The following is a 13228-nucleotide window of genomic DNA, read 5'->3' as shown; positions in this document are numbered from 1 at the left end:
GATTGATGATATACCACCTTTTATTATTTAGAACTGAATTTTAGAACAGAGAAGAGCTTAGAGAACTCTCAACCAGTTGTCTCCAACGTTTGCAAGTATGAGGGCCCTTCTGCAACGCTAAAAAATTGAGGAGTGTTCTAATGGTTATATCTACTGATTGAAAAAGGGACAAAAACAGCAAGTACACAGTAATTCTTTAAAAGCACCTGTACACATCTGCAAAGCTGTAAAACACAAATCTAATTTTTCACTGCAGCACCAGTGAACGTCAGAACGAAGTCTGAAACCAAGTCTCCAGATTTACAATGCAGATGGGGCTCTAAGAATCCAGGATCATTCATCACAGAGGAAGGTTTTCTTTCCAGCACCCCCAACGATTCCCTTAGGGGCTAGACAAGGCGATTTTAAAGTTCTTGTAGAAAATCAAGCAAAGATAGACAAGGCACTTCTGAAAAAGAAGACTAAAGAGTAGGGGCCATCCCTATAGAATACTGAAACATTATAAAGCTACAATAGTTAAAACAGTGTGGTGCTGACATCTGAGGAAATAAACCTAATAACTGAACAGATTAGAAAGTGCAGGAACTAATGAATATACCAAGGAACTCAGTATAAAATGGAGGTGGCGTTTCAAATCACTGGGGTAAAGACTATTAATTAAATGAGTACACAGTAAGGGGGGGGTGGAGATCCCAAACTGAGTCCTTACCTTGCCCATATACTACGCAAAGCTCTAAATGCAGCAAAAATATACAGCATGAAGCCACTAAAGGACTAGAAGAAACACGAAAGGATCTTTTTCTAACAATCTGGTAGTGGAGAAGGTCTTTCAAAGAATGGTTGAAAAAACAACAGAAGCCAAACCATGAAACTACTTGAAACAGAAAACATGGTGCTCACTTCGGCAGCACATATACTAAAATTGGAACGATACAGAGATTAGCATGGCCCCTGTGCAAGGATGACACACAAATTCGTGAAGCGTTCCATATTTTTTAAAAACTGAGGGGCGCCTGGGTGGCGCAGTCGGTTAAGCCTCCGACTTCAGCCAGGTCCCGATCTCGCGGTCCGTGAGTTCGAGCCCCGCGTCAGGCTCTGGGCCGATGGCTCGGAGCCTGGAGCCTGTTTCCGATTCTGTGTCTCCCTCTCTCTCTGCCCGTCCCCCGTTCATGCTCTGTCTCTCTCTGTCCCAAAAATAAATAAAAAACGTTGAAAAAAAAAAAAATTTAAAAAAAAAAATAAAAAAAAAAAAATAAAAACTGAGAACAAACTGAGGGTTGATGGGGGGTGGGAGGCAGGGCAGGGTGGGTGATGGGTATTGAAGAGGGCATCTTTTGGGATGAGCACTGGGTGTTGTATGGAAACCAATTTGACAATGAATTTCATATATTAAAAAAAAAAAAAGAAAGAAAGAAAAAAACATAAAACATGGCTTCCTTACAGAAAACTTCATCGACAAGGTCAAGATTAGGCATGAAGTCCAAGCACAAGTCCAACCAGCACAAAACCCAGGTTCTATGCCATGCCAAGTACAGCACTCTTTCTGTCTTTCCTACGATCCCAAGTTGCTAGGGGTTTTAAAACAATACAAAAAAGAAAAAAAAATCAAATCCAACAGAATGCACGGTGAGAATCTCAAACTTGCCTAGGCCCCTGACCTGAGATTTCTACAGCACCACCCACAGCTACTATCCTCCACTCGTGTTAGAAACCATCCAACCTACAATAAGGCAATGTCTTTCGTAAGGCATCTTCGGGTCACAGCTTAATTTCAACAAAACGCACACACAGTAAAGCAATACGAGGTTAATAGTTTTCCCAGAATAAGCTTGCTCTGGGGTATGTGGCCAGATGGGCAACATGCAGGTTCAACAGTGAATGCTTACCAAATGTATAGCATCAACAGAGACTAACTGAGTTCCTACTGTATGTAAGGTGGTATGTCAAACTCTGAGATGAAAAAGAACCAGTCTCCTGCCTTCCAGGAACCAGCTTACTAGTCAGACCATGAAGAAAGGGTATCTGCTCACCAAGGGCAGTAACATACATTGTTTCCATCTCAAATCTCCCCGGGTGGCTGCCCGACGAAGCAAAAGTACCCCTCTCTAACTTATTACTAGAAGCAAATCGTAATCAACCATGTCGTTTTTTAAACTAGTTTATGGGTATACCCAAGTGACTCGGCTCAAAACCCGAAGGCACTACAGTCAGAGCCTGTCAGCTGGGTGAGGTATCTTCCTGCAGGGTAGCAGAACAGCTGCTATGCAAATTCAGATCATTAGTCCGGTATCACCTTGATCCCAAAACCATGTTGTGTTTATTTCCATGCACTTTCTCCCCTTTATCCATTTCTGGTATCCGGATCTCCCAGTTTCTTACCCATTCATTCAGTCTGCCTTGCTGACCTAGAGATACTACTTACTACAAATCATGTGCTAACTCACTTCAGTCCTTTTTTTTTTTTAAGTCCCTCTTCCCTTTTTTGCTTCCCGCACTATTGCCTGGGAGAATTATATTATGTACTTTAACAAGGAAGCTCCAATTGGGAGGAAGGGCTTTGTCACCAACACTCCTCTCTTCTCCCGGAGTAGGGGATAGTGGCATCCCTCCACTCCTTCGGCCAGCTAGCATGAGCCACCCTACCACAACTATCGAAGGAGTACTAACTTTCCGTTTCTTCGCTTAAAAGGCTCAGAAACAGTTAGGAATTTCTGTAAGGTCCTTTACAAGGCAATTCTGACTTGGCAAAGACATTGTAAAACCTCTCATTCCCCTCTGTACCTTCAACACACAAATACTAGCAAATGAAATTCCTGAATAATTACCCCATGTCCTGGTTGCCTGTGAACTTCTCTACATAACAGAACATAAAACCGAAGAATCGTTTGTAAGTTCCTTACTTTAATTAAAAAGAAAATGACTGACTTGTCATCCTTTTATCTGGTTAATTATGAAAAACAATGAATGAAACTGTAAGTCAACTCCGATAAGCTGTCCGTAATCAACTTCTGTAGGGGCGCCTGGGTGGCTCAGTCGGTTAAGCGGCCGACTTCGGCTCAGGTCATGATCTTGCGATCCGTGAGTTCGAGCCCCGCGTCGGGCTCTGTGCTGACAGCTCAGAGCCTGGAGCCTGTTTCAGATTCTGTGTCTCCCTCTCTCTGACCCTCCCCCATTCATGCTCTGTCTCTCTCTGTCTCAAAAATAAATAAACGTTAAAAAAAAAAATTTTTTTTTAAAATCAACTTCTGTAATGAATAATTCCGCTGGTTAAACAGCCAGAACTCGCAATACTGCACTGAATGTATCAAATACAGATTTGGTGAACACGAGCCATATAGTGTTAATTCTAGATCCTTACAGCCACTATTTCACAAAAATTATGTTCACCGCATGGTAACGGAAATTGAAGTCACAGTTTTTACTCTACAAATAAGCACTCTAGAGAAGTATTCTTAGCAAGTATTTCCAGGAATTAATAAAATATTCTCATTTGCCACAGTCTGGGATTTTTCATAGTAAAGATGTGGAAAATTTGAGATGCTTCATTTGCATTCCAGCAGAAATCATTAGCCCTCAAGAGAAAGCAACAGAAAAAAAAACACCAGCATTCTAACTTAGGGGTCCCGTGCCAATAAGTAACTAAGCTATGAGGCCAGAGAAAAAAAGGCACCTAAAAAAGAAAATGCCTTTGTTACGTTTGCTGGATCTCCATAATCCTGCAAAACCAAGTGAGTATCTTCTGGGGAGGGCTTGAGCCTGGTAGGAGAGCGGGAGGGGTACCTCTTAAAAGTTAGAGGCTTAAGTAAACATTAGGCAAAAATGCAGGATCTTACAGGAGGTCACAGATTCAATGCACTGAGCCCAAAATGTACTTTACTGAAATTGAGTTTTCAGGACACCAAATTTCCGGTGAGCCTTTTCCCTCCTGCACTCCCAACCTTTCCAGGGTATGAAAGTGTCGACCTACACCCCTGACTCCTATTACTATCTAGCTCTTTGGAGAGACAGACCTGGTTTTTACGCACCCTCCTAATGACAAGAGCAAACTACAACAAAGCTACAGTAGCTTCAAAAGGCTGTCAAGGCTGTAAAGAGCAAAGGGGATACTGTATAAATGTAATACAAAAGGGGAATGCAAAGTTAATCCAAACCATTGGAACAAATGCTGTTAAAATGTCTATACCACCCAAAGCAATCTACACGTTTAATGGGATCCCTATCAAAATACCAACACTACTTTTCACAGAACAAGAACACACAATCCTAAAACTCGTACGGAATCACAAAAGACCTTAAATAGCCAAAGAAATCTTGAAAAACATATGGCGCTATCACAATTCCAGATTTCAAGTTATATTACAAAGTGGTAATAATTAAAACAGTATGGTGCTGGCATAAAAACAGACACCCAGATCAATGGAATAAAATAGAAAATCCAGAAATAAAACCACAATTATATGGTCAATTAATCTTCTACAAAAGAGGAATGAATATCAAATGGGAAAAGTCTCCTCAACAAATGGTGCTGGGAAAACCGGACAGCCAAATGAAACAGAATGAAACTGGACCACTGTCTTTCACCATATACAAAAATAAACTCAAAATGGATTAAAGACCTAAATGTGAGACATGAAACCATCAAAATCCTTGAAGAGAGCACAGGCAATAATTTCTCTGCCATCAGCCATGGCAACATTTTTCTAGATATGTATCCTGAGGCAAGGAAAATAAAAGCAAAAATAAACTATTGGGAGTACATCAAAAAAATAAAAAGATTCTGCACAGCAATCAACCAACAAAAAGGCAACCTACAGAATGGGAAAGATATTTGCAATGACATATCCAACAAAGAGTTAACATACAAAATACATAAAGAACTGATACAACTCAACACCCAAAAATCCCCAAATAATGCAATTAAAAAATGGGCAGAAGAGGGGGCGCCTGGGTGGCTCAGTCGGTTAAGCGGGCAACTTGGGCTCAGGTCATGATCTCGCGGTCCGTGAGTTCGAGCCCCGTGTCGGGCTCTGTGCTGACAGCTCAGAGCCTGGAGCCTGTTTCAGATTCTGTGTCTCCCTCTCTCTGCCCCTCCCCCGTTCATGCTCTGTCTCTCTCTGTCTCAAAAATAAATAAACGTTAAAAAAAAATTAAAAAAAAAAAAAATGGGCAGAAGGTACGGACACTTCCACAAAGAAGACATCCAGATGGCCAACAGACACACGAAAAGATGCTCAGCATCACTCATCTTCAAGGAAATGCAAATCAAAACTACAAAGAGATATCACCTCACACCTGCCAGACTGCCTAAAATCCAACAACACAAGAAACAAAAGGTGTTGGTGAGGATGTAGAAAAAAAGGAAACCTAGGGCCCTGTTGGTAGGAATACAAACAGCCATTGTGGAAAACACTATGGAGGTTCCTCAAAAAAATAAAAATAGAACTATCCTAGGACCCAGCAATTGCACTACTGGGTATTTACCAAAAAAATACAAAAACACTAATTCAAAGAGATACATGCACCCCTATGTTTATTGCAGCATTATTTGTAGTAGCCGAATTATGGAAGCATCCCAAGTGTCCATCGATAGCTGAATGGATAAAGACGAAGTGGGGTGTGTGTGTGTGTGTGTGTGTGTGCGCGCACGCACGCACGAGCGATGGAATATTACTCAACCGCGAAAAGAAGGAAATTTTGCCATGGGCAACAACATGGATGGAGCTAGAGAGCAGAAGCAAAATAAGTCAGAGAAAGACAAAAACGGTATGTTCTCATTCATATGTGGAATTAAAAAACCTGAAGTAAAACAAGCAAAATAAAGAAAAATAAAAACATCGGGCTCATTCAAAAATTATTAAGAAATTTTTTTTTTAAATGAATTAATTAGGGGCGCCCGGGTGGCTCAGTCGGTTGAGCGTCCGACTTCGGCTCAGGTCATGATGTCACGGTCCATGAGTTCGAGCCCCGCTTGGGGCTCTGTGCTCACAGCTCGGAGCCTGGAGCTTCGGATTCTGTGTCTCCCTCTCTCTCTGCCCCTCCCGCACTCATGCTCTGTCGCTCTCTCTGTCAGAAATAAACAAACATTTTAAAAAAAAATTTTTTTTTAATGAATTAACAAATGAAAAAAACATAGTCCCAACCCCAGGGTACCATGTATTCAGGGGGACACTCTTCTGAGAAACTGTCTAAAGAAACAACAAAAACAAAGACTATAATCAAATTAGTAATTTAAAAAGTAAACATTTTTTTTTTAATAGGGTAAGGAATTTTCTACGAAGATACCATCCAGCAGAAAACAGTTCCCGCTCGGATTGAAGGACCCCTGGGGTCCAGCTTCCACCTCACCTCCCCTGTGAACTATTCTGTATCTTTCAGCGCTCCCATTTTGGGCACAGACAGCCACCACCCCGACCTCTAGGAGAAAGAGCCCCACGCTCATATCAGGAATTCTCTACAGGCCTGGTGCATTCACTCACTGACCGCGTGAATCTTTCTCTCTCACCCATCGAAGGAAAATCGCTGGACTTTTTCTCATCCTTGCTTGCTCCCCAGTGCCTCTGGAACTTGCCCCCGTGCAAACGAGAATCATCTGAACAATAAGCTACCTTCTGAGCGTACTCATCAAATTCCACCGGATCGTAAAGACCCTTAACACCATAAATCACTAGACAAGCATGCAGTCTTATGAGAACTGGTGACAAGTTATCCACACTAACTCCGCCCAAACCACAACACCGCAGTTGTCACTCTCTTCGCACCAAGACCCCAAATCACTAACTCGGCGTTAATTTCCTCCTGCCCTGTTCTAAACATCCACAAAGAGGCCTGTCATCACCTTTCTGGTTGACAAATTATCCCCTCATAATTCTCCCCTATTACTTCTAACAGCTAAAAAGGACACCTAGGTGGTTGTGTCCCTCTCTTCAAAAGTGTGGTCAATGCTGCACACGCAGGTCTGAAACTTTCTCAAGAATGTTCTTACTCTTTCTGTCGTCCTCTATTCTGCCGGCTGCCGGGCAGGTTTCTATTCTTGGTACATCACTCTCAACCCTTTATTTATTATTTACATGCTCTCCTTTACTCCTTACAACTCTATGGGGTAGTTACTGTTTTATAGATGAGAAGAGCAAGGCTCCCCGAAGTTGGCAAGTGCCCCAGAAACCACGCTGCTAGGAAATGGCAAAGCCAAGATTTGAACCCAATGAGTCTGCCCCCAGAGCCCCTGCTCCACTGGCTTGCAATTCTGTCTCAGCCGGTCTCAGAGGCCATCAGTCATCAGTCCCGAGCCTGAAACCTACAAAGGGGTAGGTCTAGTCAGGAACCATCTCTACATGATTGCGTTTATGTACATCCCCCTGTTCAAAAAGACAACAGATGATGGAAGTCAGTTAAAAAAAAAAAAAAAAAAAAAAAAAAAAGACTAGAAGCATCATGTGAGCTAGAAATGAAACAAGTGCGGAAGGCAGCCCCTAAACCCTGTACATCCGCTACAGGTGAAACAAGTTTGGTCAAAGGACTTGCAAAGGGAAATCTGAGATACTAAAGAACTCAGTGTCTACAGCCACAAACCTGCCAAATGCTCACGGAAACTGCCTTTACTCCCGATTCGAAGTCCCGAAAGCAAACATATTTCAATCCACACCTGCTAACATCCTATCCCAAAGTACCAGTACATATCCCTTCCTCCTCAATATCCCAAACAGCCCCCCTGTGTTCTTCCGAAACCAAAGCCCAGTTTGTAGCAAACGATTGTCAAAGAATCTCTAGTACAAGATAATTAAAAACAAAAAGCCAAGGAATTCTGATTATCTTCACTGAAAACATGACAACTTGGGACCCCTTACCCACAAAAGCAGTGGTTCTGTAATGTGAAAATGAGCGAAGGAAAACCTCACTAAAAAGGACCAGGGAGGCCAGAAAGGGGAGCCTGGCCCACTCAACATCAATTACAGGAAGCAGTGTCAATTACAGGTCCCAACGGGAAAAGATGGGACACCGCATCTCCTACAAGGAATGTGCTACCCCTTCAAGTCAGCCAAAGAGAAACCGTTGTCACCCTGAACTCTTGCTTCTCTCCGAGGGGCTTTCTGTTCCCAACAACCTCTCCCAACTTCCTCCTCCTTCTCAATAAATTAACATTCCTCTCCTTCGTCTGGGGGACTGGCCTTCCACAGATTGCATGTCTCAGACTGCAGTTCTCCACTATCCCTGGATAAACCCATTTTGCTGGTAATATAATTGGCTGTTTTAATTCTTTTAGGTTAACAGTAACTTCTCATTAGAACACCAAGCAGCTGCAAAGGGAATGAGTCTGTTTGGAACGAGAGCGGAAGGGTGCCGACTGATTTCTCCACGCTAACTTGTCACTCGTGACTACTCCCCGTCCTTCTCTGACATTTACAGCTAACTCGTGTCCTACTGCTTCCTTCTATCACAATATGAATTTATGAAGTTTCCCCCTTACTTTCCTTCCCAAAGGAACAATTACCAACCAAAGTGAAACTCTGGGTGATAAAGCTATTAAATATATACATACATGTAGGAAACCTCACTGGGAAGGAAAAACAGCAAATTAAGAAAACTGAAGCTAACCGAAGAAACTTACATACAGCAGCAAGAAAATAACAGTGCCTAAAAAAAGTTACAAAACTATGCTAGATTAACTTCGGTACTCTAGAACCAGAAAGAAAGCAGTAAAATATAACCTTAAGATGTAGCATTTATCATTTCTGCATCTGGGGGAAAGGGAAGGGAAACCGATCAAAATGCTCTGGTCAACTCAAAGCACTCTGGGCTTCTATTCATTCAACTTTCCAAAAATTTGCTTTTTCTAGTTAATCATTCGTATGCCTACCACTTCAAAAATTCAGGGAGCTTCAAATTAAATTTGCTGAATCTTCTGATTTATTTTAGCACTTCAATCAGAAGACTAGGATAAATCAAATTCTACTCAATTTAGGAAATCATATTCCATTCCTCCAGAGAAGGAAGGGTTTCATTAACCATCACTGCCTGTAAAAACAAATGCCATCTTCAAGAAAAGAAATTCTAAAATTACTAGAAATAATTTGAGGCTGTAATTAGAAAATTGGGGGGGGGGGAGGGAGAAAGTTGGGGGGCGAGGGTCAAGAAGCTCTAAAATATATTAAATCCAACACTTCAGAAATAATATTTGAATGCTAATTGGACCTATGAAAGAATATGAATCTAATGCTTGGCCAGTTTTATACAAAGCCCATTGAGAGAGTAACTCCATTCACGGAGATTCTTTCCAATGTTCCTGACAGAAACGGAAAGTGCACATACTTTTAACCCATGTCATGCTACAGAACCTCTGAAAAAGCCCACTTCTAGACACATTCATATTAATGGATCTGCCCCAATACTCTTCTAAAAGGAAAAGTTTAAGAGGCTATTTTTTAATGAAATCTTATATACTAGAAAGCCAAAAATACACAGTAAGAAATTCCTGGAAATGCAGGCATCTCCAATGTTCGACATCTGAGGTTTCAGAAACGCAGTCAGTCTGGAAATCGTCTGTTTTTCAGCATGATGTGGTTCATTTTTTCTGGATTCATCCATTCCTTTGCGTTACCAGTTCATTCATTTCTGATGACCATGCATAATCAGGGTTCACACTAACCATGAGGAATGTCACCCCCTGGTAGAAAAGGGTCACTGCAAGGGTACATATCATGTCTATACATCACTGCACGGGAGGTCGGAGGGGGGACTGCAAGATGGTCTACGTTTTTCTTTTTTTCCTTTGTTTTTATCAGAAATTCACAGAGACCAAAAATACATAAATAAATAATGGTAAAACAGGCAAGGAGACAATATATGTGAGATTATGTTATATGTGCAAAATAACCCAAACAGAAATGTCTCCTCAGAAGAGGAGAAATATTATTTTCAACCTTATTTTCTGTCATTGGCACTTCAATTCGACACTTGTCCGGACCCAGATTACTCACTTATTTAATCCATGGAACACTGAAATATTTGAATTTCATTTGTCTACCACCCGAAATGACCCAATAAAAGGTAAGCAAAAAAAAATAAGGATTATAATTAAATAACTTACTTATAATCAATCATCAGTATCCTTCCCCTTTCTCTAGCTTAGACACCTTACTACTACTTTTTTTTTTTTTTTAAGAGAGAGCAGGGGAGAAGGGCAGAGGGACAGAGTCAAAGAGCCCCACACAGAGACAGATCCAAAGACCCAGGGATCATGACTTGAGCCAAAATCAAGGGTCAGATGCTCAACCAGCTGAGCCACCCAGGCACCTCTACTTATGTATTTCAATCTAGTTTCTCTCTTGTTGTTTTTACAGAGACTAAGTATCCATTTCATGTTCAAAAAACAATCCCAGACAATCATCATCCTAAAATTCCATAGTCCAATCACAGACATCAGATAATTATCATTTTTTAAACGATTTTGAGGTTAAATCCTACCTAGATGGAAGCAGATCAACAAAACTGACAAACCCTGAAACTGACCAAGATAAAAAGAGAGTAGAAGAGCACAAAATCGTTATGAAATAAGAAAACATCAATTACCACCAACCAATTATAAAGGAATAACCAACAAATGTACGCCACCAACTGGACAACTCAGATGAAAAGGAAAGTTGCTGGAAACATATAAGTTAACAAAAGTAACTAAAAAAGAAAGAGAAAAGCTGAATTAGGTCGTAGCAAGTTAACAGACTGGATTAATAATTAAAACTCTTCCCACAAAGAAAAGCTCAGGGTCAAATGGCGCCTGGGTGGCTCAGTCGGTTAAGTGTCCGACTTCAGCTCAGGTCATGATCTCACGGTCCGTGAGTTCGAGCCCCGTGTCGGGCTCTGTGCTGACAGCTCGGAGCCCGGAGCCTGTTTCAGATTCTGTGTCTCCCTCTCTCTCTCTGCCCCTCCCCCGCTCAAGCTCTGTCTCTGTCTCAAAAATAAATAAATGTTAAAAAAAAAACAACTTTTTAAAAATTATTTTCTGAAAAATCGGTTGTTTTTCTACATAACAGCAACAACCAGAAATGAAATTAAGACCCCCAAGGTAAGGTGTTTGTACAAATCTGGGGTCCAGCACCTTATCTGTTTTTCAAGACCTCAAGAGCAGAAGTCACATAAGCATACAATATACCACCATCCCAAACTATAAATCAATAGAATTCCCAAGCTTGTGTACACGGCAGAATCCTCTAGAGGTCATTTAGAAATTTCAAACCTATGCAACACCCCAGGCCCAATTAAATCACAATTTATGGGACCAGGACACAGGCATGAGTATCTTTAAAACTCCCTGGGTGAACCACTGCTGTATGAAGCAATAATCCTCTAAAATTTTTGTTCAGGACCTCTTACCATCTGAAACCCCAAACTGTGATTGTTCATGAGTTGTATGTATCAATATTTACCATATTAGAAATTATGAGAAAAATGTTTTAAATAAAACGCTGGGGTGCCTAGGTGGCTCAGTCAGTTAAGCGCCCAACTCTTGATTTCAGCTCAAGTCAAGCAAGATCTCACAGTCATGAAACAGAACCTCACACTGGGCTCCATGCTGGGCATGAAGCCTGCTTAAGATTTTCTCTCTCTCTCTCTCTCTCTCTCTCTCTGCCCCTCCCTGGCTCACACACATGCGCTCACTCTCCCTCTCTCTCTCTCTCTCTCCCTCTCAAAAAAAAAAAAAAAAAAAAAAAGCACTGAAAAGCACAAAATAAATTCATTATGTGTGAACAAACGTTATCTTAAAAAATAACTGTATTTCTCAAAACAAAAAACCATTGGCACCATTGTATTTTTACGAGTTTCTTTAACATCTGGCTTAAAAGAAGGCAGCTGGATTTTCGTATCTGCTTTCTGAATTCATTCCACTGTAACACGTTGTTTTGGCTGCAGTGTGTGGAGACAATTCAGTCTTACACAGATATCTAGTTGGAAAGAGGAGTTTTTAATAGTCTTTTCAAGTAACTGTTAGCTCTGTCATGCAGCCTCTGAAAAACCCTATTGTATGCTCTGAAATAATGAGAGTAAAAAGGGCAAATTATATTTTAGCCTAATTTTGAAAGTAAGTGCGACCTCAATGACCCCTAAAAAGGTGCTGGAGACTCCCCGAGGTCCCATTCTACACTGAGAAAACTGCTGGTCGAGAGTATAGAAGCAAGGAGGACTAATGAGGTCTGCAGCTGTCAGAGAGGCAGGACTTCCGCTAGAAAAAATAGACAGGGGGAGGGGGAGAGAGCTGGCTCAAAACCCACATTGGTTTTCGATGAAAAGATTAACACTTATAAGTGAACTGAATCAAAACCGAACACGAGCTGTGAAGGAAATCTATATCCGAACACCAGTGTAAACGTGACGTATATAGAATAAATCTAGCTATTAAAGAAATTGCAGCTTGAAGGATTAACGCAAAGTGGACAAATCCAGGGAACCACCATCAAGATCGTGAAATAAGACCATGCCAGCACCCTCAGAAGTACCCATCGTGCCTCTCTCACTTGGAATCCCTTCTTCTTCCCCAAAGATAATCACCTCCCCTGTTCCTGACACCCCTTTAAAACCGTATTTAGCAAAAGCATACAGTTTGGATTCTGCTGTCTAGCATCTTTTCACTCAACGTCAAATTTATGAGATTATTACTGCTGTCGCACACGGCTTCAACTTTTTCACTTCTATCACTGGGTGGTGGATGAATCCACCACACTTTACATAATCGTTGTGCTACTGACGAACACGTGGGATGTATCCAAATGGGGTATTACAAATAATGCTTCTATGCACACCACCGTACACGTATCTTGGTGCAATCGTGCACGCATAGCTATGGAGCGTATATGTAGAAGACAGATACTGGTTCACGAGGAATGTGGACCTCCGACTTCGGTACAACCCCCAACAGCTCTTCAACGCGTATGTACCAATTTCCACTCCCATCAGCTGGGATATGCATTCCGGTGGCTCCACGCTACAGACTGCCGGTCTTTTCAACGTTAGCCCATCTGAAGACTGTGGCGATATCTCAGTATTATTTATTCTGCACTTCCCGACTACTGAGTTTAAACTTCTTTTCGTATCTTCATTGGCTATTTGTACATCTTCTGGAAAAGTGCAAGTTCAAGTCTCTTGCCCATTGATCTGTTAGGTTATCTGGCTCTCTTACTGATCTCTGCCAGCTCTTCAAATTTTCGAGGTAGGAGACATGTCAGTTTACATGTGATTC

The 13228-nt window shown here is 41.4% G+C and overlaps 1 protein-coding gene and 1 non-coding gene across 5 annotated transcripts in view; one reads left to right on the top strand and one right to left on the bottom strand.

Annotated features, from left to right (window-relative positions):
• WASF3 (WASP family member 3) overlaps positions 1–13228 on the bottom strand; it is a 133609-nt gene that overhangs the window by 100297 nt on the left and 20084 nt on the right. The gene's annotated exons all lie outside the window — the stretch shown is intronic.
• LOC122202436 lies at positions 893–996 on the top strand. Its single transcript, XR_006194669.1, has one exon. It is a non-coding gene; the product is annotated as a U6 spliceosomal RNA (small nuclear RNA).

This window comes from Panthera leo, chromosome A1 (genome assembly GCF_018350215.1).
Source record: "Panthera leo isolate Ple1 chromosome A1, P.leo_Ple1_pat1.1, whole genome shotgun sequence".
Lineage (NCBI taxonomy): Eukaryota > Metazoa > Chordata > Mammalia > Carnivora > Felidae > Panthera > Panthera leo.
Note: the sequence above shows the minus strand (reverse complement) of the source record. Positions and strands in the feature narration are given on the sequence as shown.